Source organism: Pinus tabuliformis, chromosome 6, assembly GCF_031772625.1.
Source record: "Pinus tabuliformis cultivar Carrire ecotype Pingquan chromosome 6, CPIR1, whole genome shotgun sequence".
NCBI classification, from domain to species: Eukaryota; Viridiplantae; Streptophyta; class Pinopsida; order Pinales; family Pinaceae; genus Pinus; species Pinus tabuliformis.
In genome coordinates, this window is record NC_142292.1 from 260532310 (window position 1) to 260554178 (window position 21869).

The 21869-nt window shown below is 39.4% G+C and overlaps 2 pseudogenes; one reads left to right on the forward strand and one right to left on the reverse strand.

Annotated features, from left to right (window-relative positions):
• Nucleotides 1-17775: 17775 nt before the first annotated feature.
• On the forward strand, nucleotides 17776-18515 carry LOC149258359 (protein NDL2 pseudogene; annotated as a pseudogene).
• Nucleotides 18516-19640: 1125 nt separating this feature from the next.
• LOC149258360 (UDP-glycosyltransferase 84A1-like) lies at nucleotides 19641-20855 on the reverse strand (annotated as a pseudogene).
• Nucleotides 20856-21869: the final 1014 nt, after the last annotated feature.

Here is a 21869-nt window from a genome sequence, read left to right on the forward strand (position 1 = left end):
AGTTTTTCAATACTGCTAAATGGCTCACCATACAAAACCTTTAAGCCATCACGAGGACTCAGGCAAGGAGATCCACTCTCACCCTTCCTATTTATTCTCATGATGGAAGGGCTAGGCAATGCAATCAAATCTGCCAAGATGGAAGGCAAGGTGCAAGGTCTTAAACTCACCCTGAATGGGGATGCTTTGACCCATCAACAATATGTGGATGACACCATGCTGCAGGGTACACCCACGGTCAAGGAAGCTCTAGCTTTCAAACAAATCCTGAACGCATTTTCCATGGCTGCGGGTACAGTGGTAAGCCTTGCAAAATCAAAGATTTTCTTTTTTGATACTAACATTGCTATTCAGAGAAATCTCACAAGAATTATAGGTTTCCAAAGAGACCTGCTACCATCCAAATATTTGGGAGTATTTCTTACAGACAAACCTCTGAGCAAGGAAATTTGGGAGCCTGTTACTAATAGACTCCAGGACAAAATCTAGAAATGCACAAATAGGTCTTTGAATTTAGCAGGCCAGCTAGTGCTTACAAAAGCTGTCCTACAAACTGTCCCCATCTTCATGTTTTCAGCCCTTCTAGCTCCTAAAGGAGTTACGCAACACATAAAAAATATCCAAAGAGATTATCTTTGGGGTAAAGGGGAAGAGAAAAATAAATGGGCTCTGGTAGCTTGGGAAAAGATATGCAACCTAAGACACATGGAGGTTTGGGACTTGATGACCCTGAGACCCTAAACAAATTTTTGGGAGCAAAACTATGGTGGAGATGGCTAAAGGAATCGAGGTCCCCTTGGGCTAAAGTATGGAAACAGAAATATGCAAATATCTGGCAAGAAAGAGAATACATCAGAATGTCTGGGCTCATTAAAGGCTCCCACATTTGGAACAAAGCTTGGGAGAAGAGAGACATTGTCCAAAAACACAGTTTTTGGGAAATCAGAGATGGAAACATTGCTTGGTTTTGGGAAGTTAATTGGCAACAGGAACCTAAACTGTCAAGAGTAGATTTTTCCAATCTAAAGATTGATATGGACAACAAAGGGTTATTAAGGGTAAATGACTTCTGGGATCAGGATAGAAATGATGGAAAATGGAGAATATGGAAGAACATGGTATACAATGATGGCTCCCCATTGAAGGCCCCAACAGAAGCTCTTAAAATCATCTTGGAGCAAAGAAAGATCTTGATATCAACATCTTCAGACCAACTGAGATGGGGTAAAAACAATGAAGGCAACTTTAACCTCAAAGAGGCCAAGCGCATAGCCCTTGGACTGGACTTTCCAGACCTTGATAAGGTATGGAAGGACCTATGGCAGAACCCAAACTGGATGAAAATCAAATTGTTCATGTGGTTAGTGCAACATAAAATAATTATGACTTGGGAAAACCTTTGGAAAAGAGGTGTAGCCGGTCCATCTAAATGCCAACTATGTGAATTACAGGAAGAAACTATGGAACATTTGCTCAACCTCTACCCCTTCACCTCTACATTGTGGAATTGGGTGGCTGCAATTTTCAGACAAACAGACAGGGACATTAGCAGCATCACCAACACATTGAGGAATTAGAGGAGTAATTTCTCTGAAAATGAAATAATCAACAAAGTTTGGGCTTTGGTTCTAGGCTTTCTAATCTAGGATGTTTTCAAAGAACGTAATAATATATTATTCAAGAACAAGATTGGTTCATCCCAGAGCATCATGGCTCAAATCATAAGACATCTCAAAGAGACTGTAGGAACTCTTATAAAAACCCCCATGAGAACCAGCCTTAAGAGTAGGATATGCAGATACTGCTCCATTTGGGCCTACAGGGGCTTTTCCCACAGGGCATGAACAAGACGGTAAGTTAAATAACAGTTGATAAGGACTTCTGGCAACCTCCCCCTTATGGTTTTAAGAAATGTAGTATAGATGGAGCCTCAAAAGGAAACCCAGGTATAGCAGGTTATGGAGGAGTTATTAGAGATGAAGAGGGTTACATAAAAACAATCTTTCACAGTTATTTGGGGAAGGCCACTAATAATATGGCAGCACTCATGGCCCTTGAACAACACCTAGAAATCTTGAGGGACTAAATCTACATAATACCATAAATGAAGCTGATTTTGAATTGATAATTATGTCGGTCAAGAAAATATGCAATGGCTCAGCACCAGACAAAGTGTCGAAACATTGGTGGTTATTACAGGTCTATCAACGTATTCAATCACACCTGTGAACCATGAGAACCTTTAGTTTTGTTCATGTTCACCAAACAGCCAATAGGTTGGCAGATATTTTGGCAAATGAAGGGGTACCTTGTTCGAGAAGTAATAAAAAATATGACTGGATGGAAAACCCCCAAGGACGATTAAGGGAAGAATGTCATAGATAGGCAACCCTAGACAGGGAATACTATCAGAGCAGAAGAAATAATCGGAATGAATACTGATGGAAACAGAAGAGTTGGGGTCTGTACGAGTAAGTAACACAGAGACAAAGGCGAACAGGTTCACAGGAAAACAACTACAGTTTGCCTTGGGTTTACGGGTGGGAAAATGCACTTGGAACTCTATATTCATAGAGTTAGCAGGCGAAAGACCATATATAAAGTAAGTCTTTGTATGAACCTGAAAAACACATCTAACCTTTAGATTTGTGGGGTCGTCTGATCAGTTAAAAAGTGGGCAGGTTGGAGTTATCGCAGGCATCCTAAGGATTTCTTGCGCTAAACTGCAAGAGCATTAATTTACCAAATGGACCCGAAATCCATTTTAAAGGTGCTTTATTTTTTTTTCGGGTCCATATGAACAGTTACTGTCCGGAAGGGTTGATAAGGCTTTTTGGGATCTCATGACTGCAAAGGATTTCGGGTGATTAAAAAGCTTGAGGGTTATCTCCGATTTCGGACCCGAAAAAGTTTAGAGAGCTGGAAAATCTCCATTTCGGGTTCGTTTAAAGATTTAAAGGGTTAGCATCATGGCCACCTGAGATTACCTTTTATCTGTTGGATTCGTTGATGGTTGACCGATTGGTTGATCGATCTTTTGGTTTTGTTTGGAATTGTTTTTGGGCCATAGGCACAGTTACGAAGTTTTCTTTTAAGGGCTCGGCAATTGTCTGGGCCACAGCTACGTCGAAGCTTGTGCTGCTGTTTGTATATTATGTACCTTTATATAGATGAATAGAAGGACCTACTCTCACTTGAACAAAAAAAATATATATAAATATTACATTATTATATTTAAATATAACCTTAGGGTTCATCTCCTTCATAGGTTGTAATGTGCCTCTAAACCTAATAAAATTAAAATTATAACTTAATTTATTTGTAATATGATTTATTATATTCCATTGAACTTTATCTATTTTTAATAGAAAACTATAATTTATTGATATTTTCATTTAAATACCTTTTAACTTATATTTTTAATTAATATCAAATCATAATATTATTAAGGGGTCGTGGGGCTTAATACCTTGCTAGGAGGAATTTTGGAACATGGTTCATAATGGATCTTCATTCATTTTCGTGGGGGCTTAATACCTTGCTAAGAGGAATTTTTGAACATGGTTCATAATGGATCTTCATTCATATGGAAAACAACCAAATGATCACTTACCACCTATGACCATTTCCAAGGATTTCCATTAACACATCAATCATACATAGGAAGGTTATTGGTATTTGGGGACTTCATAATGATCATCAAGTATATAATCTATATTGCAATTCTTAAGGATAATAAGTTGTTTCACATTTTCTTCAGAATCAGAACTCTAAAAGGAAGATTTAAATTGGTGGAATGGTTCTCTGTCTTGAATTCCAACAAGTAGATATATAGGTTAATATTCAAACACACCTACATGTATATTAAACATACAAATTTGGTGGAGTTTGTACCAACAATCTTTAAGTCAATTCTAGCAATAAGTACTTGTGACTTGGCAAGTTCCCATATCTCTCACTTACAATAAGAATGACTATTATCAAGACATTCCACAAACATCAATTTTGGAAAAATATGAGAAAAATCTATTGGAGAAAGAAGAAAAATATTTTGTTACCTCTCATTTGATATTGGTTCTAATTTTCTTTGAATTTCTCTCTAATATATATATATATATATATATATATATATATATATATTAACTCAAACGGGTATGATTTTATTTATTTGGTATGAAGCTTGGAATTACATCATGGCTGCCAATACTACATTTCTTCTGTTTCTGATTCTAACACTATCTTTTGAACTACTACATAATACCATTTCCTCAAGAATTGCAGGGATGAAATGAACTTTCATCGTTTATAAGAAGTTGGCCTTTCCCGAGGGTACACCCTTTGTTTGCCATCAGATCTGCTTCTTTGTTCAGATTTCTGAGAATATGGAGAAATTTATATGAGTCGAAATCAAGCAGAACTCTCTTCAGCCTATTTAGTGTTTTGTTGAGGCATGCATTAGTGAACAAATTTCCCGTGTTTAAATTTTTAATTATGATCTCTGAGTCTCCAAAGGCTTGAAATTCTTTGTCTCCTCTGTCCCTGACTATATGACAAGCTTTGAGGAGGCCTAGTATCTCCGCTTGATTGTTGGTTTTCTGTCCAATACCCCAACAAAAGTTGTCCCTTCTTGTTCCATCTGGGGCGTAGATGACCCCTCCAGCTCCTGCTGCCCCAGGATTGCCTTTGGAGGCTCCATCAAAGAATATTGTTGTAATTTTTTGCTTTCTCCACCATTCCTGGAAGTTTTCTTCATAATCTCTTTTGCGCCAGGCCTGATTTCCTGCTTGAGGGATTGTTAGCTGCTTCCTTGGTTGTGGGTGAAGGGGACCCAACCACTTCTCTTCTGCCGGAAGGAGAAATGGATCACTTGCATAGTTCTGTTTTTGCACTGCTCCTAGAAGAAAGGACTTAGCTTTTGCCGCAAATGAGGAAGGTGTGTGCGCTTTTTCATTGAAAATCATATCATTCCTGGACAGCCAAATCTGCCAGCACACAAATTTGGGTATGGCGTTCCAGACTTTCCTCTAGATGGATTTAACTGGAATTTTGTTGGGGTAACACTGATTCCATGAATCGAAAAGTTCAGCTACTGAGTTGTGGGAAGGAACTGTGGTTTGTAGCTCATGGAGGGAAAGTCCCCAAACTTCTTTTGCAAATTTGCATTCTATGAAGAGATGCTTGGCAGTTTCTAAACTGCTTCTGCACATCTCACATCTGTGTGGACCTGCAATGTTTTTTTTCATCAAGTTATCTCCAGTTAGAAGCTTATCTTGGGTCAATGTCCAGAAGAAAAAATTTACCTTGGGCAGAGCAAGCGGTTCCCAGAATTTCCTCCAGAACTTTGGTGTTTTGTTGTTGTTCCTATCAGGTTGGATGGCATTGTATGCTTCTGCTGTAGTGTATGTTCCATAGCACCCCCAACCCCAGCAATCTCTCGATTTTCTATTCACTGGGGCCGCATGTTCCAGCATTTCTTCTAGGATGTATTTCTGTTGTTGTAGTCGGTCAGGAACTCCAAAGAAGTCCCATCCCTGCCAGTCTCCATGCCTGTCCCATTTGGATAGATCGAACACGCTGATGATCCCTGCATGTTCCAGCCACTCTTTTATCCTTGCGATTTCTTCTGTCTCTGAGAGCGGGTTTCGGTCCATGATTCGGTCATACCACAGATTTGTACATTTACCATTGCCTGGAATTTTATACACTTTTTCTTTGAAGAAATTCAAGCTTCTGTTGCAAAGTTTCCATACTTGAGTGCTGTTAGGAATTTGACTGACCTGTAGGTTTCTGAGCGACACGTTAGAAGCGTATTTAGATTTCAGCATTACGCTGACAGGGTGTGTTGGCTCTTTAAACAGTTTCCAAAGAATTTTTCCTCCCATCGCCAAATTAACAAAGGCTGGATCTCGAATTTGTAATGCTCCTTCTGGAATTGGTCATTTCACCTTCTCCCATTTGACTAAATGAATTTTTTGTTGATTTCCCTTCCCCCCTTGCCAGAGAAAGTCGCGCAGAATTATGGATATATTTTCTGTCACTCTCTTTGGGGGCAAGAAGAAAGGCAGCTTGGTAGATTGGAAGAGCCGATAAGACCGATTTGATCAAAATTACCTTACCTCCTTTTGTGAGCCAGTGTCCACCCTAGCAAGCGATTTTTGACTTGATTTTTCCAATGATTTCTGCCCATAACGACCTCTTATTGTTTCCAATTGTGATGGGAAGGCCGAGGTATTTTATCCTCTCCCATTGGGCATGACCGTTGAAACCCAGAATTCTGGCTATGCCTGTGAGTTCTTGCTGCCCTATGTTCCATCCATATACTTCACTTTTCCTTTCATTGATCGAGGCGCCTGGTACCCTATAGTAGCATTTTAAGATGGAGTCAAAGGATTTAGCTATTCGTACAGATGCCCCACCCAGGAGCAAAGAATCATCCACAAAAAGGGCATGGTTCAGAGCTGGAAGCTGATAGAAGGTTTGAGGCCTGGGAGGGAACCTGAGGATTGCTCGAAGGCTAGCTTTCTGCTGAGGGAATTGGCCATCAGAATGTACAGGAAGGGAGAGAGCAGGCATCCCTGCCTGAGACCTCTCTGGGCTTGAAAAAAGCAGGTAGGGTGGCCATTGACGAGAGGGACAATCCAGGGATTATGAGTGTAGGGAACGATGAGATTGACAAAATGGGGAGAGAAGCCGAAGGAGTGGAGAACTTTGTATAGGAAGGAACGATTGACTCGATTGAATGCATTAGCCATGTCAAGCTTTATCAGCATTCCTTTTTCCTTTCATTGATTGCTTGAATGTATTGTCTCCTAGACTTGAATGACATTGTCCAGTATATGCCTGCCTTCTACAAAGCCCCCTTGGTTACTTGAGATCAGCCTGTTAAGAAGAGGTTTCATCCTGGTGGCTAGGAGCTTAGCTATAATTTTGTATGAAGCATTGTAGAGTGAAATAGGCCTGAATCTGGCGAAGGTTTCGGGATTGGTTTCCTTGGGAATAAGAGCAAGGTAGGTGGAGTTGGTTCCTCCTCCTACCTTGGCTTTTTTCATGAAGCCTTTTATCATCTTTATTAGATCTTCTTTGATGATATCCCAACAAGTCTTGTAAAAATGTATGGTGAATCCGTCCAGCCCGGGGGCCTTGTCCGGATCCATAGACTAAATGACTTTGATGATCTATTCTTCCGTGATGGGTTGGGTGAGAGCTGAGTTGTCTTCAGGGTTGACCAGAAGAGGGATGTTTGAGAGGAGATCTACAATATCTTCCTCACTGCCTTGATTACCTGTGGTGTATAGACTTTTGTAATGACTTACTGCTGCCTCTTTAATTTCATTGGAACCTTTGCATATCTGCCCTTCTGCTGTTGTAATTTCAGAAATGTGGTTCCTGGAAAGTCTTGCTCTATATTGGTGATGGAAGAAGGTGGTATTCTGATCACCCGCTTTCAGCCACAGACTTCGAGATTTTAATCGCCAATTCTCTTCCTCTGTTCTAAAGGATCGAAATGCTGAGAATTGAATTTTAACTTCTTTATCTAGCAAGGATGGGGTTATCTCTCTGCTTTCCATTTCATATTTCAGTGCCTCTAATGTCTGCACTATTTCTTTTCTTTGGCTGGAAGGATTTGGGGCAGGCTTCCTTATCCATTCCTTCAGGGCTAACTTTGTTGCTTTGAGCTTCTGTTCCCATACGTAGCTAGAGGACCTAGTGACAGGCTTGACCCATGCTGTTTTCACTGTGTCTATGAATCCATTCCTCTCTATCCAGAGGGGACTGAATTGAAAGGGGATTGGGCCCAGGTCATCTTCATCTTCCAATATGAGCTGAGTTGGTTTGTGGTCTAAGGTCAGCTTGGGGAGGATTTTAGTGATAATAATTTTCTTATTCAACATCAGGGTGCCCTGCACTAGGAATCGATCCAGTCGGGCTGTGATATGGTCTTCCTCCGATCTGTTGTTGGTCCATGTGTAATGCCCTTTAATCGGATTGAAATCTTGAAGATCCCATTGTTGTATAAGGTCTTCCACCAGGGGAAGCATGGGATCTCTGTTGTTGATTCCACCCCTTTTTTCTTTGGGTTTTAAAACTATATTTAGGTCCCCAACAAGGATGATGTTGTTAGGGGATCGCTGCTCTAGGAATGCAACGAGGGAGTTCCAGCAGTCCCTCTTTTCAGAATAAAGAACAGGTACATAGAGATTGAAAAGGGAGAAGGTCAACTTACTTGAGCAGTGTGTTAGTTCCGTGTAGATCCAATGCTGAGTCTCATGGGATTTGTTCAGCAGGAAGAGATCTTCTACCCAAAGGGTTGCAAGCCCTCCGGATGTGCCCCTTGAACTGACTGCTCTTCCTGTGCTTTTCTTCCATTTCTTCTTGCTGATATCTAGAAGGGCTTTCCCCTCTATCTTGGTCTCTTGGAGCATGAGAATGTCTGAGGGTTCTGTTTTGAGTAGGTCCTTGACCGCTTCCGCTTTCGAGGGATTACCCAGACCTCTGCAGTTCCAAGAGACGAGGCGCATTATTTACCATGGGGTTGAGGGCCTCCCTTGGGGGGCCTATTCCTGGAGTTTCTCCCAATAGACATCTCTATTGTGGGTTGACTTCCTTGTGTTTTAAGCCTTTCCGCCTCCTCTTCCCTTATTTCTCTGCGAGATTTCCTGCCTGCTTTTCTTGTGGGCTGCTCGAAGGTTTCATCCTCCGATGAGCCTGAGTTGTCCACTGGTTTTTTCCTAGTAACATCTGCATATGAAGGATTAGAAGGGCTTCCTTGAGGAGTTTCCAGATGTGCCATTTCCCCGTCCTCTTTGTTGTTGGAGGGAGAGGCAGTCTGTTCCAAGTCTTCAGTATCTGCTGTAACTAGGATACTCTGTCTGCTTTCTTTGCCCTTTGGATTCTTTTCTTGGATGGGGTTGGAGCTGCTTGGTGCCTCTTTCTGTATACCTTTCCCGCTGCCTTTTTTGTGATTAGTGATTTTTTGGATTAGGGTCCATTGCTCACCATTTTGTTGATCTAGTTGTTCTTCCGCCTTTTGTTTGCAATGTTTAGCGAAATGTCCATAGTCGTGGCAGTGTCTGCACTTAAAGGGAAGTTGTTCATAGTCCAGCTCTTGTACATGTGTTCATCCTGCAACTGTAAGATTGATGGCTTCCGGCAGGCCCTCCTCCATATCTACTTCAACGCAGATGCGAGCACATGAATATTTATCCTTTCTTATAGCTTGATCTATGTATTTTCCTAATCCATTACCAATGATCTGAAGAGACTTTTGATTCCAGCAGTGGAGTGGGAGATGGGGGAGCCGCACCCACACCGGAACAGCCGATGGGACATCCTAGGCTGGATCGAAGTCTGGCGACCATTTTTTGAGGTATAATCCCTGGGGGCCCATGAAATAGGGTCCATTTCTAAAGATTAGGCTTTTATCTTCTGCACTTTCGAATACGAAAATAAAAAATCCTTTGCCTACGAAGTAGCCTTTTATTCCTTCTTTGATTAAGGGTTTCTAGTTCCTTTGAGTCCAGTCCTCCACCGCTTTGGGAGAGGGCCAGAGGCCCGTGAACAGGCCAATGAGTCCTCTCTCAGCTAGATTCAGTGTTGCTTTGCACGTTTCTTCTTCCGGGAGTGCTACCGAAGGAATGGTTTCCAGTTTCTTTACAAACTTTTGCTGGATGGCTGATGGCGGGCACTTGCTACCGGTTGCTATCATGGCTTTAAAGGCTGTGACCTCCGGTGGAGGAGGCAGGGGCGGATTTGGATGGTTCGTGTCCCCGGATGAAGGCATGGCTGGGCACAACAGAGCTGATGCCAATGCCAGCCCTTTTCTCAGAAACAGACCACTTTAGCGAGGTCGACCAGGAGATGGGAGCAATCCAGAGGTGTCAAGGCAGAGACGGTCGAGCCTAGCAGCAGAAGGCTGCCAGGCAGGGAGGCCGCAGGAGGCAGCTCAAAGATGGAGGTAGCTAGGTCAAGCCTGAGCGGGCTCTCAATGCAGTGCAATAGAAAGCATCTCTAATAAATATTTTCATATTATATATACTAAGAGTAAATATTTTCATATTATATATACTAACTTAATGAGATAATTTAAATGGAAGGTAAATTTAATTCATGAGAAAGATCAAAACACTTAGTTCCTGATATATCTCATATCGTTAATATTTTTTTAATAAAAATTAATTAAATAAGAACTTTATATTAAACTATTATTATTGTTACTATTTATTATTATTATTATATAGGAGCTAAAATACATTTAAAAAATATGTAACAAGATTCTTAACCATAGAGATTGATCTCCATTTTACCATGAATATTCTTAACATATAGATATCATTTTGTTACAATGTCATGGCTTATCAACACCACATGCCTAACAAATCATAACTCATTTCAAATGACACTTGTTTACATGAGATTTTTTTTATAATTAATGATTTTAATTAAAATAATAGAAGATTCATAACTAATTTTGACGTCAATATCAATCTTTGATTTTTTATTACTACAAAGAATATTCTAGAATATTTTGTGTAGGTTAAGTCCCTACCATCCACTTAATAAATAATAATAATTAAATTAAAATTATAGAAGCCCTATTCCAAAATAGACATGCCTATTGGCTTAATCATTAATATTAACATGTATTATTACTAACATGATTATATAAATTAAATGATTGGTACAAATGGATAGGAATAAATGCATGATAAGTATCAAAACACTTTCTTCTTGATACATCTCATATTGCTAAGGTTAAAAAAATCATAAATACTAGCCAGATTATATCTTTATGTTAAATAATCGTAATAATGATAATAATAATAATAATGAGATTCTAACTCAATTGGGCAAGTCGTCATTGTTAAAGAACCTCTACTATGAAGAGGTCATAGGTTCAATTCTCTTGACGTAGGGGTCACCTATCTTTAGGGACTATGGACCCCATACTAAAAACAAAACAATAATTAAAATTTTTGTATTAGATCAAAATCAGTTCCTTATTCATGAAGAATACATCATGAAATGCATCATCACAAGTCCTTATTCATGAAGAATACATCATGAAATGCGTCATCACAAGTCCAAGTTTTCCAGACTAATATTTCATATCTAATTGTGCTCTAGAGAGTTACCTTACTAAGGAATGAAAGATGGCCTTAACTGGCCATTAACCATCAATTTACCCCATCAATTCACTAAACTAATCTTTCATATCCAAAATCAAAATTGTGCTCTAGAGAGTTACATTACTAAGGAATGAAAGATGGCCTTAACTGGCCATTAACCATCAATTTACTAAATTTCAATTTGCAGTGCAGACTGGCACATCCATATGCTTCTTTATCATTATCCTGTAGTATGTACTAATAATTCATAATAGGGATATCTTTTGTTGATTTCTTGACATGTTTTTAGATATTAATAAAAAACGTATCTCTTGAACGTGAATTTTTAACCATGTGATGAATGACCATAATAGAGCCCCCAACACAAGGAGAGAGGAAATTATATTTTCTTTGAAAATGAGGATACCTTGTAGGATACAATTTTTTTTAACAAAGACCATATATAACACCCTTCCTCCTGTCACCCTTATGTTAAATTATTATTTTTAAATATGAGTTAAAAATATATGCATTTAATAAAACATATAACAAGATTATTAATCATGGATATTTACCCCACCTTGCCATAGATATTATTAGCATATAAATAGGCTTTGTTACAATACCATCTCCCAATATTATAGCTTATCAATACTACATGCTCAAAAAAATCATAACTTCATCTGACATTTTTTAATTAATCAATTTATTTTTCAAATATATTTGATTTTGAATAGTATTAAAATATTATAAACATTTCAAGAAGTTAAATCCTTATCATTCACTCTTTTTTTGGGGTGTTTCAATCTTCAATCTCATGGTTTACATAATACTTCATAACATGAGAATCACTAACTTAAATGTCTCTCGTGCTAATACCATCCACTTAATAATTATTTATAGTTAAATTAAAATTCTAAAAATCTTATTAAAAAGTAAACATATATCTCTATTGTCATAATAATGTTAAAAATTAATAAAAAAATAAAAAATTATTATCATTATTTTCATTAAAATTAATTTAATTTATTAATTTAGAGTAATTAAGTTATTATCATAATAAGGTTGAAAATTAATTAAAAAAATAAATAATAGTATTATTATTATTACTTTTATTCATTGAAATTAATTTTAATTTATTAATTTAGAGTAATTAATTTATATATAATTAAATAATTTATAAACAGAAAATTCTAAATCTAATTTTTATTTAAACTAATTAACGAGTTCGTCTAGTAATCTCGAGAAGCCCATCATACTCTTCGAATAACATCTAATTGTCGGCTTCTTTACTGGTTTGTTTATTAAGAGCTTATCCTTTTCATTTCTATGAGGGCCTACTAAGTTTAGACACTAACGGAAGACCCAAAAACGCGATGAAACAAGTCACTCACCTAGTCTCCCAGATGTGGCTGATCGTCGAAGTGAACTTTCCGGCGAAGGAGCAAACTTTACTCCCGCAAACACAGTGAATCATAGCCCCATTTACTCCACATGCTAACTCCTCGTACGCATGTCCCCAACTAGAAATGACCTTTCGCGGTCCTCTTTAAGTGGTCCGGGTCCTCTCAGTTCATTCGCATGGCAAGTGTGGGGCTACGGTACAGTCATTCACCTGGTTCAACAAAAGCTTTTAAACGCTCGGCTCCACCTTAACATGCACTCCGGGATCATCATATTGGCTCATTCCTTTTGTCCCTACGATCATGGTGACCTCTTCTCACGGTGGATTAGCCATCACTCAAGATCTTCCTGACAAGCTCATTAATGGGTTCATAATGTGCCCTTGTTCAGTTTTTGGGAGCCTAGAGTATCCCTAGGACACACAAGTCCATCTTCACTCGCATCATTATGCTTTCCATACAGAATACTATATATAAATTTCTTACGATGTTAGCATAGTGACGAAGTTTTGGAGGTTTGTCGCCTGGTGGCACTGTCACTCTCTCGGTTGTGGAATTGTGGTTAGCTCTGGGTTGGTGGTTATCTCCGGGTGGTCGTGCCATATCCACGTTTGTTTCATAACTGCCACTCCCTTTTCTGGGTTGGTGGTTATCTCCGGGTGGTCGTGCCATATCCACGTTTGTTTCATAACTGCCACTCCCTTTACGCCTCGTATGACCTCTCAATTGTCAGTCTTTCTCGACCTTACAAGAGGCCAGGATTTCAAGGCAGAAGTTTTTCTCTATGTTTCTTGTGCTATTCTTGCACAATAAAGGGGTTGGCCCATCTTTTGAGCTCATTTTCATTCTGTCCCTAACTTCCTTGCAAAGCACAAACCCTACAGGGGTTTCGTTCAACTGCTTGGTGCTCGTTTGTGGAGTCTCTTATTTGGGAACCTTTTCGATTTGGTTTTGAAGTTTTCTTTAAGTGCTTCCACGCCCCCACTGTCAAATCGCTTAACCTGATACAAGCCAACCTTTGCAGTCTAAAGGAGCACTCCAAGGTCTCTCTGTTAGCTGTTCATTTTTGTTTGCTCAGTCGGCTCATGCTACTGACATTTTGCTTGTGTTGTTTGGTCTTTCCCACGAGTCTTATTTCGATACAAATTTCATTACCCACGTCAAAGTTCTACATTCCATCTCTCTCGCTGGAAACCCTTTCCTGTGCGCAGTTGCAGTTATGCTTTTTGTTGATTGCAGGGAACTCATAGCGACAACGCTGCAGGAGCTGACTCGTAGAGGTGGGCTGCGGGGTCTTCCTCATTCAGGCATCATCATCTCTTCATCATCTCTTCACATGGGAGTCCGTTGCTAATTACTTTGAAGCTGCTTTCTTAGAAGTTCAAAAGGAAATATTGCAGCTGAAAGACAAGGAATTTGGTGGCTGCTAATATTTTCTAACTCTTAGATTAGTGGAAACTGTCTCAAATGGGGACTCTGGAAAATTTAGAAAGAGACACCTCCACTTTCTACACTCCATCACCCATCATGGACAAATGGAAACATGGTTAAGTATGGTCATTAGGGATAAATAATTTGACAACTATAAAATATTTGCAAGCCAGGAAGAACTCAAAAACATCATGAGGGACATCCGCTACAACTTGGATGACTTGGATGACATTGTGACGAGGTTGACTCGGGTGGAAAGATATATAGATTCAACACTAAATCAAATGGTTCTCGAAAAAGAGAATGCTAGCATAAATGCAGTTCCTCTCAATACCATCACTGCCAATTCAGTTCCATTGGGAAACAACTCCTAGGATGCTAGCTCTCAATACCATCACTGCCAATTCAGTTCCACTGGGAAACAACTCCCAGGATGCTAGCTCTCCAAGCTCGATAGTCATCATCCTTGACTAGCCTTTTTCCCTTTCAGTGCTAGTATCTAAGTGTTGTAATTATTATGTTGTAAATGTTGTAGTTGTGGATGTTATTGTGCTTGTTTTTAATTATAATATCTCTTTTTGTAAAGGGTGGTCAAAGGAAAAAAGGATTTACTTGAGTAACACCCTACTTTATGGGCCTATGTCAAATTTTTAAAAGGCCCCTTTTTTTATGGGCCTATGTCAAATTTTTAAAAGGCCCTTTCTTTATTTACCGAAATAGGGATTTTGGTCAGAAAGAGGTTCACATGGTCATGTCAATTTCTAGAAGCAAGCCCTCATGTAACTACCTTGGTTTTCGATAGTAATATAAAGTTATATTTACAAAAAAAAATCACTCACCTAGTCATCAAAAGGTAAGGTATTTGTTCATATCTATGGAGCAACGCGAAGAATATAAGTTAACAAGCCCATTTTCTTATTTTATTACATATATTTTTGGAGAAAATCCTTTTATGTGGATGTTTTAGCTTAATTTGTTTTTATTAATATTACATTATAATATAAATGACTATAATCATATAAGTAAAATTATTGATTTATTAGATAGGGTTACAATGAGCAATATTTTCCTATGATGAGCATTGCATAGAATATTACTACTTGCATGACTTACTAATACATGTAACTAGTTTATACTAGCAATTTCCCCTAAAGGTGCAAAGACGCACCAAAAGAATAGAAGATTTAGGAAGATCATCTTGAAAAATTAAATTACTAAATATAAAAACTCTTATTTGTAATAGAATAAATATTATATAAAAATTAAGATTGAGTTCCATCCAAATTTAGAAAAAAAATTGTCAAAATTGTTTATTACATTTAAAAGTAAGACTTTGTGGTATACTTTGATTGTTGTCACTAATTTTCTCTATTCTTTAGTTTTACAGAGGCAAATGCCAAGGCTCCGTAAATCCTCTTTGAAGTTATTTTTCCAAGAAATCTTTTTATTGTTTATTTAATCATGTAATGAGAAGTAAATAACAAGTTATATTTATTTTGTAAATTGAGAATTTAGGAGATGTATAGAAATTAATTTCCCAATGGTCATTCCCATGACAATCAAATGACAATCAATTCCTGTCATAACAACCTCACATCACAATGGGATTTTTAGTTGTCAAATTAAATGGAAACAACTTTTCTTTGAAAGTATGATGGAAAAATGTGGCATTTAGATCACAAGGAATTTTAGTTTTATTTTGTTGATAATGAAGAAAGAAAAATCACTGGTACATCACCGTTATGAAGCATTTAGATTAACTTTAGTTAACTGTGATTCAATTCATTAACCCTTAAATATGGATTTGGAGTTGGAAATAATTAATTCCTACTTGTCTATGGTTGTAATTTTCTATTTGAGGAGTTTGTTCCTATATAATAGGAATAAGCTAGAATATAGTTTCTCCTAGTTTAGTGTGTGGTTGAGAGAATCTCTCAACCACACTACTGTACGTCTAAGATAGCATTCCTATCTTGAGACTATTGATTGTATAAATATGTGTGTAAATTCCTCATTCAATAATTAATAGAATATATTATTGAGAGTCTGTAATTTTATCTTGGTATCAGAGCCTGTGAGGGCCTGGCCCCTCCTGGGCTTGGCCCCTACTGGGTTGAGGGAAAAGGGCTTGGCCCCTCCTGGGCTGAGGGAAAATAATGGAGTGTATAATTTCATTATTTGTTTGTCCATCGAAAGTTGTATGGGTAATGAGCGATCTGCCAGAGTGGTGTTGATCTTGATTCATACGCCTGGAGGAGGTCACAGTTAGGAGGTGCAAGAATTCAGCTGCTGGTGTGGCTGCTGGGATGCCCCACTTTGACGAGGCCTAGAGAAACTTTTTGCGACAAGAGCAACCCCTTCACTGAGGTCGCTTGGAGTTTGTCGAAGGGCGTGGACGGTTTGAAGTAGACAGAGAGCGTTGTTTGAAGCGCTGTAGGAGAGTGTTTCTCTTTTGAATCCGAGCATGAGTGGTGAGCTGCTGCTTGGTGCGGTGAGCGTGGATTCACTGCCGGATCGCAGGCCGGGACTGTTAATTGAGAAGAGAGGCCACATGGAGGCGTGCAGCGATCGGAGGCTACTGCCTGCATTTTTCGCTAGATAGACGTCATGTGGAGAGGTAGCTATCTGTCGGAGGTAGGCATCCAACTATCAGTTAAGATTGCAATTTATGTGGCGTGGAGGAGGCCGAGATTGCAGAAGAAAATCGATTGAGGTTTTAATGCTGCTCAAATCACCCCAACACTACTTGTTGAGAGTGGATTGTTGTCTACTTGGATCTCATCAGGACGAAATGGTTGTCGATCGAAATGGAGAGGCTATGTGATCATGCGAAGGCTCTGTTCGTAGTTTTTTGGAGGCTCTGTAGAACAAATTTTGGATCTGCATTGGCATGGTGGCAACTCGACTTAGAACGACTGGTGCAGAGTTTGGCGAAGTCTTGCGCTTCTATGGCCAGGGATCGAGTCTAAAGAGGGCCGGATTGCCTGCGAGGAAGCGGTGGCCATGCTTGCTGTGTTTCCCCTGGATGATGCGATGAAGCGAAAGGTCTGTGGGGCTGTGGAGTTGGAGACCATGGCAGGATTGTTGCGGAGCAAAAACGCAGAGGCGCGGATCGGGAGCGCCGAGGTCATCGAAAGGCTGACGACGGATGAACAGGTCGTGTGGCAAATTTCCTCGGGCAACGGACTAATTGAAGGCCGGGTGGAAATGTTGAGAAGCCCTCCGGCTGTAAGGGCGGGTTTGAAGGCCCTTCTGGCGGTTTTCTCAGTTGGAAAGAACCACGTCGAGGTCGTGGAGGCAGGGGCCGTTTGAAGGACGCCTAATTCAGGCTTGGTGCCGAGCCAATAGCGCCAAGGGAGTCGAGCAGATCCCTACGCCAAAAACCCCTGCGAATCCCCATATGGTCCTTTGGCTTTTTCAGGAAATTGAACCGGTCGGAATGGCCCGGATCCAGGTCCTGTAAAGGCTCAAGAGGTTGGCCAGGGACAGTGCCTGGAAGGCAATCTGCATCTCGGATGAGGGCAGGGCCGCGATCCTTGCCAGAGTTCTGAGGGAAAATGGGGACGAAGAGGGCTCAACATTTGTTAAATGAACGTTTCTTTTCGGGTTACTGATGGAAAAATTTCATCATGTTTCAACTACACCATGGCGACTCTGAGCGGAGCCAGCGGCATGGAAGGGAAGGAGAATTTGGAGAAATCCACAGAGATCCAGCTTGTTGATTGATTGAATCAAAGTGATTTCTCGGGGAATTGGTACGGTGATTGAATTTGACCTTTGGATTCGTCGTTGTTGCTTGCTGTGCGTATTTTTGTCACGTCTCTGGAGCCTTGCCAACATATTGCGGTTGCTGCTGTTGTGTTTTTAATGGGCGGGCAGGTGACTATGAGCGCAGGGGAAGAAGGATAGGTTTTGCGGCAGTATCAAGCCTTACTTCTTCTACCTTGCAGTTACTGTAGTCGGTCGGTCGATCGATTCTGTGAGCATTTTGCTTTGGCATGGGCGACTCCAGCAGTTCTGTGTCGGTGGACATTGAAATAATCCCCTGGGGAGGAAAGGAGGAAGTTGTCCAGACCAGCTATGGGCCCGTGTCGGTCTTCGTATGCGGAGATCAGGGGAAGCCAGCTCTCATCACTTATCCAGACGTGGCCTTGAATTATATGTCATGTTTTCAAGGGTTATTCTTTTGCCTGGAAGCCTCTTCATTACTGTTCCATAACTTCTGCGTGTATCACATAGATGCACCTGGACATGAGTACCTTGCAGTTGGGAGCTGCATCTATTTCATCAAATCTTCCGGTGCCTACAGTGGACGATCAGGCAGAGCAGGCTTTATGAGGTCATTTGTATGGGTGTGACAGCAGGGGCTTATATCTTGACATTGTTTTTAATAAAGTACAGGGAGCGAGTTGCTGGACTTATTCTTGTGTCCCCCTTATGTAGAGAGCCTTCCTGGACTAAATGGTTCTATAACAAGGTTGAATTGCACCAAATATTAATTTTGTGCAACAGTGACACTAAAGGAGCAACGACAATGTTTACGGTGGACAACAAAATAGATATTTGTTTGAGTTAGTATGGTTTGTGGAATAGACTCCCTAGCATGTTATTGTAATAGTCATTGTATGTACCCAGAAACTCCAAAATGTGGAATCAGATGTAAAATTTTTAAGGGCATTTGAAAGTTCGTGGTGATCTTAAAACCACTTTGTAATGGTTTATGGTTCGTGGTGAGCCAGAAACCATCTTTTGTCACTGTAAAGTGATGGTTGGTGGTGAGCCAGAAACCATCTATATAGTCTGTGTGACTGAAGTGCTTTTGTGGCCAGCTTGCCTTTGTCGCTGAATCGCCTATGTGGCTTGAGGTGCCTTTGTGGCTAGAATCGTGGATGTCAATGCATTGTTTGACAAGCTTGCCTTTGTGGCTGTGTGTACACGAGAGCTTTGTGCTCAATTGAGCAGGTGGACTGCAGAACACCTGGCTCGGACTCAGATGATTTTTTTTTAGTAGAAGGGGATTGGCACGTTTTTCCCGTTGACAGCAGCACCAGGAAGGCCAACTGGCGCGTCTGTTAAGCCATTAATCATGCCAATGGGCGTGTGTTTTTCGTTAAGGATCGTGCCAATTCACCTTCAAGGGGATCCGCGGGATCAGGAAGTTGTGGATCTGTCCGAGGGCAGCAGATTGTGTTTTTGGAGGTTTTGTACATGCAATTCGCCTGATGGTGGTGGATTTGACTATCATGACAAGTAGTCATTAAGGGGGGGAGTTGGAAATAATTAATTCCTACTTGTCTATGGTTGTAATTTTCTATTTGAGGAGTTTGTTCCTATATAATAGGAATAAGTTAGAATATAGTTTCTCCTAGTTTAGTGTGTGTTGAGAGAATCTCTCAACCACACTATTGTACGTCTAAGATAGCATTCCTATCTTGAGACTATTGATTGTATAAATATGTGTGTAAATTCTTCATTCAATAATTAATAGAATATATTATTGAGCGTCTATAATTTTATCTTTTGGCACATACTAAATTTGATAGAGAAGGTAAGTCAAGTTGATAGTTAATCACAGAGGAATCACAATAAAGAGAAGACGAAGAAAAAAAAAGATGAAGAAAAAAAGAGAAAAAAAATAAGGAAAGGATGGAAGACCTATCGGTTAATGGCTGCCTTGCTTTCACCTATTTTTGTGAACAACTTAGACAAGTCCCTCATATATGAACCCCAAGCTCAGAGCCTCGAGTGTCGAGTTCCACCGGCCATGGCTCATAAAAGCGGCCACTCACGGATGGGAGAACACCTCCAGCAGAATGCACCAGTTCACCACCAGACCCCACCCTTTGGTTTCTTCCCTAACATCAGCCGATAAAATATCCCCAGTGTATTCATAGAACGGAGGGGGTGAATGACCCACAAGAAATTGTGACCACTGCACTGAATCCCCGACGCTAATTCATAGATTTGTTGTGCACTTATAAGGGTTATACTGCTAAAAGAAATGTATACTACTGTCTAGCCAGCCTTGTACGTTGTTCGCTGCTTGCCAAGGATCTGCGTTGATCCACGAGTCATGGCGATTGCGTTCGTCTAGAAAAGCCAAGGGAATGCAAGGGCCTATGCTCTGAAAGATTAGACCAATTCTTGACCTCATATACTTGCTCGTCTCTGCCTCCAGTTCATAGACGGTATTCGCAAGCACCCACAGCACATTGCTGAGACCGTCCAGTTGGCGGAGATAGATTTGCAGTCTTGCTTCCGTATCTCTGAATGGCGAAGGTAAATCCCCAAATTTCAGTTCAGGAAGGCCGAGAATCTCAACGCTTAGGCTCTCTGACATCAGCCTTGAATCCCACTTTTCCTCTGTGACACATCGTATATAATAGCTTCAGAAACTTGAAACAACAAACCCAAATATGATGAAACAACAATACAGTAAATTAAAAAGGAAGCAATCTCACAGTCGCGACTCGCACCATTTTTAAAGTGATAATAGATGGAGAAAAGTGCAGTGGACTGTGTCCAAAACAAAGCATGAGGAATATTCATCTTCTTTGCAACTTGTCGAGCCCATGGAAGAAATGGATTATAAACATTAATACAGCCTCCCACTGGAATTCATTCGCTAGATCAGTTGCTCCAATCCCCAACCGTCCATGTTGTTGTTCATATGATTGAAAACGACGTGGTTGATGTTTGAGTCGAGAGTATGGTCTTGAGGAAGGCCGTCCGGAATGCTCTCGAATTGTATGGGGAGCTTAAGTTGTTGCAGAGATTCCTTGGCTTGAATGATTTTGTCATGATTGTAGCTGAAAGTAACGAACGTGACGAGCAAACCTCTGGAGGCGATGTTCTTGGAGAACTGCAACATTGGATTCGTATGGCCCGTTGCTGGGTATGATTGGATTCGTATCATTCATTGTCTCCATGATTGAATTGCAAGAACCGCAGATAGCGTGAATGGAAAGTATGACATGAACACCTTCCCTGTAATTAATATGTATGGTTAGAAAGTCTATAATTAAAATAAAATAATAAAGTAAACGTTGATTAACTACTAAAATGAAAGTTAGAGTTTGATTTTATTCCTTACCCTATATATATTTGTTGAAATAATTAAAATAAAATAATCAAGTAAACATTGATTAACTACTAAAATGAAAGTTAGAGTTTGATTTTATTCATTAGTCTATATGTATTGGTTCAAATAATTAAAATAAAATAATAAAGTAAACATTGTTTAACTACTAAAAAGAAAGTTAGAGTTTAATTTTATTCCTTCTCTTTATTAAATCTCTATCATTTATTTAACTTTTTGTAATTCAAAAATTAAATAGGTTAGGTCTTATTTAAAAATAGATTGTATTTTATTTTCCTATTTATATTATAATAATAAATATATAATATTAATTATTTAATTTAAAATTAATTATGTTGATAAGCATGTTTATATTAGATATAAGGTGTCATATTTTAGAGCTTTTTATTCCAAATATTATCTGTATGTTTTATATTTAATAAAAAAATATTTTTCAATGTCATTATTTAATGAAAGGGTTTGATTCAATTTATTGAGTTATTTGCACTTTTTTTAAATGGATATTTATGATTATATTAGTAGAAGCTTATCATTGGTATAGTGGAAGTTAGGGAGAAAATGGACAATTTAAACGGGAAGGTCAATTTGATGATCAAGAAAATTACTCACACTCATCCTCAGGCACACACCCCCACGACATGAGAGTATTTACAGTAATTTGATGATCAAGAAAATTACTCACACTCATCCTAGGCACACACCCCCACGACATGAGAGTATTTACAATGGTTAAAATTTTACCTTTTACCATGATAATAACTATTAGTCTATGGAGTTGTTTATGTAGGTATTTCTCTATGTTTTATTCTATAAGACCAGCTTATTAGGAAT